Genomic DNA, 6,347 nt, shown 5'->3' with positions numbered 1-6,347 from the left:
AAGTTATGGTACTGAACTCTCCCAAAGTTAGAGTACTGTTCACTTTTTGAGACAGAAAGCTTCGTATGATTTGTAAATTATTCTTTTTCTCCTCACACCAGTTCTGCAATTGAGATTTCTAATCTAGTAAAATCTATATTACTATTACTTTTCCAATGAGTTGGGTCTTCACATCAGGTAGCCAAATTACTAATACTATCAAGTGTTACTATTATTGCTGCTATAGGCAGAAGTAAGATACTGTGGTACAGTAGCAAAGAAGAATGTGATGACCAGATCACATCACAGATTTGGACAAAAGGTTGCTCCATGACCAAAGCTGAACTCTTAACTTTAGTCATCCTACAGTGAAGTTGCCACTGGTCGCTAGTAGTGAGAGCAACAAGTAAACAAATGTATGCTGCTGGCAATTACCACTCATATTACTGGAACTACAAACCCAAAGCCATGTCCTTACCAACTGTAGGTCTCCAGCACCCACTGGAGACACAACAACTACAGATGACAAGGGCTTATTGCTCCAAAAACTGTCTAGGTCTCAAGAAACAGAAACATTAAGAGAAACAATTCACCTGGACACAACGTGAGAATCAAGAAGCTCATAGCAATCTCCCCAATATTCATTACATAGACTGTGTGTGAACAAGGAATAAGCCCAGAGTGACATCTTAAGGAGACAATCAAAAGAAACCGGAGTAATAGCTATTTTTATTTGCCTATGAGCTCTTATTTCAGCCTTATGTCTGAAAAGTGAATATAACTCAACAGAAATAAAATTGTAATAGCATAAATAAAAATTTAATGTGAAGCTCACTTGCAATTTTAATATTTATTTTGTGGAGATAAACAGTATTAGCACATCTGAATAGAAAATGTATTATAAATCAAGCCAAGGACTCACAAACTAATCTCATTTAAAATATATTCATTCAAGGTGGCAGGAAATGGGGCAGTGTCAATAATTTTGGCACCAAGGACCTCCCTTGCATGAGTGGGGAGAAGCCCTTGAGAACATTGTTACTCTACTTCCATGGATTGTTATTGTTGTTTTCAGTTGCTAAGTCGTGTCTTACTCTGCGATCCCATAGACTGCAGAATGCCAGGCTTCCCTGACCTTCACTGTCTCCTGGAGTTTGCTCAAACTCATGTCCATTGAGTCAGTGATGCCATCCAACCATCTTATCCACTGTCACCCCCTTCTCTTGCCCTCAATCTTTCCCAGCATCAGGATCTTTTCCAATGAGTTGGGTCTTCTCATCAGGTAGCCAAAGTATTGGAGCTTCAGCTTCATCATCAGTCTTTTCCCATAAGTATTCAGGGTTGATTTCCTTTAGGATTACTTGTTTGATCTCCTTGCTGTCCTGTGCCCTAAAGGGGGTCTTCAGAAAAAGGAACCTGATTCTAGGAGCTTCAGCTCTGTTGAGGGCCAAGGACAAAGGAATAACGAGGAGAGGACATTTTATAATTTGAGATTTCTTTTTTTTCAGGTGGCTACTCTCTGCAGACAAAATCAAAACCCAACCTGCCACTTAAGTAGATGGAGACATGGGAGCACCCCACCCCCCAAGTATGCAAATCATTAACATCTAAGGGAGACGTCAAATGGACATGGAAAAGGGTCCTTCCAGGAAAAGCAAAGTATTCTAATGTTCTCATAAAACAGACATGATAAAAATGTAAGTATATTTAATGAAAAGGCAAAATAAGAGAGTAGGATTCTGCCCCTGGCTGTTTAGAATGAGTTTCTTGGACCAGCCTGGCTCCTACTAGAGTGTCTTCCAATGACCAGAGCTCCACCTCCAGGAGAGAGTCTCTGTAAGAAAGACATGAAATCTCTATTCTTATCTTCACTTCATGTCTTCTTCCTTTCTAGGAAATGACTTGTTATTTTCTATGTATTTTCCTTTATTTCTTTTTTTCCCTTTCCCGAACTAGGTTCCCCTCTAAAATGCCTATTATCTTCACTATTATATCTCCTACCCTATAAGAGTTCCTGGAACCCAGCAAGTAAGCATTCATTAAATATCTGTCAATAGAATGAGAAAATTCTCTCTGGCACCTAGAAAGTAACATCTTAAGCTGATTTGCTTTATCATGTGTATGTGTCTGGTATGACCAGTAACCTGCAGCTCCCAGAAGGTGGGTCTAGGCCCAGTGGAAGTGTGCCACTTGGCTCTGCAGTCAGGAAGGAGACAGCAGGCCTCTGCCACTCATCCTCCACCCTTGAGGGAGCTCCTAATGTGAGTGCAACTCGGGTTACCCATTGAATTCAACTGGGGCAGGGTGGGAGTGGAGGGGCATGGAAGGCCTTCATATCGCTTAAAACTTCATGGGTGATTCTGACTTGCAGCTGGGAATCAAACACTGAGCAACCAGCTTCTTGGGAATTCATTGGTCAGGGCCAGCAGCAAGTCCTGTTTGCAATGGGAAGAGGGACAACTGAAAGGGGAGGAAGCCTCAAGAGGAGAACCTTCTCAGAGACCCAGATCAGTCTACCTGGGCCCATCTGCACCCTCAGCAGTTACAAAATCTGATGCGCTACCTCTGTGTGTAGCCCACATGCCCTCTGTTCTCCACAGCAATTGCTGCTTCATAATTGCAAAATCATGGGCTTCTTATTGCTAACTGGGAATTGGAAAACAGCATTTATTCAGAAATTCTGGACTTGTGGTAAACCAGATGTAAACCTTAAGAAGAATTAATCTCATGTGTGTGGCAAAAATTTGTGTGCAAATCCACAAAATGTCCACGAAAAGTAAATAATGAGTGTCTAATTTCCCTCTGTATAATTTAGCTAATTAAGCAACTTTAAGATTATAACAGTGCTTGGGTAAACATAATGATATCTTATTTGCCACGAATTCCCTTAGTTGAGTTAACCAATTACTTTTCTAATTCTTCAGGTATCATTAAAGCTACTCTAATTTAAGAATAAGCAGATGTGTATCATAACAGAGCTCTAAATTTAACCCTGGTTACATAATAAATGTATAAAAGGGGGAAAAATCTATTCCTAATATGCTATTTAATTACATGGTTTGAGGAAGAAATAATACATGCTAATGATGAAATTAAAGGCTTTAAGATCTAATTTGATTATATCCTGTGAACATTGGTTATAACTTGGCTTGCAGCTAAATCTATCAAGATGACTTTTCCATTCACATGGGGCTGAAAGCAATTTTCAGGCAAGAAGCTAGAATCATGGTAGATTGTTAGCACTGGATAACTTTTTATCAAACAGCACCTCATGCCCTGGATCTATTAGTTGGTAACAAGCATATACCAGGCTAAGATGATGCCCATAAATAGCACCATTAGCTGCTTATATTGATATATAAGATAAACGTGTCTAATGGACCAATATCACACACTTTCCTACAGCAGCAGGGCTTATTTTACAAGGGGTTATTATGCTAATAGATTGTAAAATAGTATACGAGAATGTGGCTTTAATGTATTTACCCCTGTAGACAAAGCAGGGGGAAATGCTTTGCAAGCAATTATCATGAATTATTACACTATCTAAAAAACAATTACTGGAGACTCATGTGTTTCAGTTTTCCAAGTTTATTACTGTTAGCACGCACGCAGTGAAAATAATTGAGCAAGCCACTCAAATCTGCACTTATAAACATAACACTCTGAGTGAAGGGACATGAGTATTATACGCATCCATCTCGCTCTGCCCCCACCACATCGTTCCCCCAACTCCAGAAGGCCTTTTCTTCTTGAACGCACCAAGTACTTTTAAGAAAGGAATTGAACAATGGCTGTAATTTAGAAATGCAATTAGGTGAGCCACTTTTCCTTTTTTACCTCCAATTACCCACAGCAACCTGCCCACAGCTACCACCACCTCCTTCTCTTGGTCCCAGCTGTCGTTCTTGAATATCACATCAGGGTGATGTTAACACAACCAGAGAAGCTGAGTCTAAGAGAGGTCCCCAGAGAAACCTGGATAAACCACAGCACTTCTCCCCCTCCCTGCCTTGTTGACAACATCTGTTAAGCGGATTCCCTGGGGCCATATGCTTCTTCACTGAAAACTCTCCACAGACCTTGCATTCACCATAACTGGTTCAGCCCATCCTCTTCCCTGGCATGTCTCAAAAATGTGTGCTCAGTGAAAGGTGATTGACCCTGTGAAAGCAGGCTAAATGAGCAGGATCTTTTCAATTCCCTTCTCTACCCCTCTCAAACCTTTCATTATGGTCTGCAGACCCGGAATGTTCAGGTCTCTGCTCAACTCCTGGCTTTTCTTGATTTCTTGCACCAGAGGGCCTTCGTACACATTGTTTCTGATGCTCATAAAACTCTTCACTCACCTAGTTAACATCTAACCAAACTTCAGATTTCAACTCAACTTACCCTTCCTCTGACCTCCCATAGGCAAGTTCCTGATCTAACTAAGTTGCTGATCTAACTAATTAAGTTAGATCCCTCTCCCCATCTCCCTTCCCACATGTTATTCTCTCAGCATATCTCATTCTACTCCTCCAAAGCCCTTACTCCAGTTGCATTTGGACTCTTACTTGTGTGATTACTTGCTTAACACTGGTTTCTCATACCAGACTCCAAGTGCCGTGAAGGCAGGAATCCATCTGCTTTACTTGCCATTGTATTCCTTCTAGTACAGTTAAAAAAAAAAAATGAGGGGATATATGTATACATATAACTGATTCATTTTGTTGTACACCTGGAAGTAATACAACATTATAAATCAACTATACTCCAATAAAATTTTAAAAAATAAAAACAAGCTAAATACGTAAGTAATGTGTGCAGGAACAAGAATAACTAACGTGGAGTGTGTGTACTTGAGCTCGATGAGAAAGAGTATAATATCACTTGTAGTCATCATTGACTATACAAGATAATTATAGTAATTTAGAAGGGTAAAGTCAAGAGAGATGAGAGAGTATGGAGGATTTTCAAGGCAGAAAACCTAGAAACTAGGTGAAAATGTGTTTCAAATTGGGGGTGTGGGGGCTGTGGTAATCAAGTGTCCAATATAACATGAACCAGGAATAGCTCAAGAAAGAGTGGAGAATTTGTCTAAGAGGGTAGAGAGACAGATAATTTTTGATGGAGTATAGGGCATAGGTGCCAGACTGCAAGGACAAGGATGTAAGAGGAAACAGAGGTACAGAAAAGAAAATATTTGGCTATGAATCAAGAGACAGAAATCAACCAACATTTACCAGCTACATAGTATGGGGCAAAGAAGTGTTTCAAGATGGAATAGATGAATCTATGATAAGCGGGGAGGAAGGAATTCATGGGGAGGCTGAGTCAGCAGCAGAAGACTGGAAAGTGGCTATGTGTCCAAGCAGCAGACAAGGATTTAGGTCCCTCAGGAAACCACGCGATGCAGGATGCTGATGGAAAGGTTAGCTGTGGGAAGAGGCAGACTGCTTCCCAGGAAAGCATCAAGCAAGGAGAGGGCAGAGAAAGCCACAGAGGATCCAGCAGAGCAGGCATGGTGTAGCCTTGGTCTGTTTCAGGAAGTAAGAAGCAGGGGCTTCAGGTGTAAACCCAGTCTGCAGAAAGACAGAAGCCTGGAAAATAGGCATTTCCTGCTTTGTCTGCAAAGAGAAGAGGGAAAGGCAGACTGTCCCACTCGCATTATGAAGAAGATCTCTTCTGGGTTACGCCAGAGGAAAGGGACTTTTAGAAGCTGTGTGTTGGAAGCATCAGTTGCCACAGGAGTGCCGAGTTCCCCTAGAAGACCGCACTCAGCCATCTGTCTGCGGCGGGGTTGAGCATTAGTAACGTGGACAGCCACCCAGCTGCCCGAGGAGACACAGCGCATCTCCAGCGCAACATCAGGCGTGTTAGCTAGGACATGTCAACTTGGTAACCTTGCTCTAATCGGATGATGAATGGCCAGCCTGTGAAGGAGAGGCCCTGGAAGCCTGGGCCGTCTGAACTGCACTTGGCACTGAGTGAGGCCTGCACGGTGCCCCTCAGGTGGAACCACCACCATCAGGATACACGAGGAAAGGAGGGCACGCACTCCACACCCACACGCAAGCTGGCAGCTCCAAAAACCAGGCTTTGGGAGAAGAAGAATTACTACTGACAGCCCTGGAGTTTTTTTGTGTTTTTTTTTTTCCCAAACACACTTTTAATTGATGAACCCATTATATCCCTTCCAAAAGCATTTTTAAAACTTAATAAATGACAGCTTGCTATGGAGCACAATCCAATCCCTTACACATTAAGCTGCTCTCGTGAATCACTTGTAATTACTGGGCATTTTCAAGCCCAGGGGATGTATAACTATATTATTGTATTCCTGTGATTTTTATGAAGTCAAGACAAGGAAACAAATCATAGGAACT

This window comes from Oryx dammah, unplaced genomic scaffold (genome assembly GCF_014754425.2).
Source record: "Oryx dammah isolate SB20612 unplaced genomic scaffold, SCBI_Odam_1.1 HiC_scaffold_9, whole genome shotgun sequence".
Lineage (NCBI taxonomy): Eukaryota > Metazoa > Chordata > Mammalia > Artiodactyla > Bovidae > Oryx > Oryx dammah.
This window is presented reverse-complemented; position numbering follows the sequence as displayed.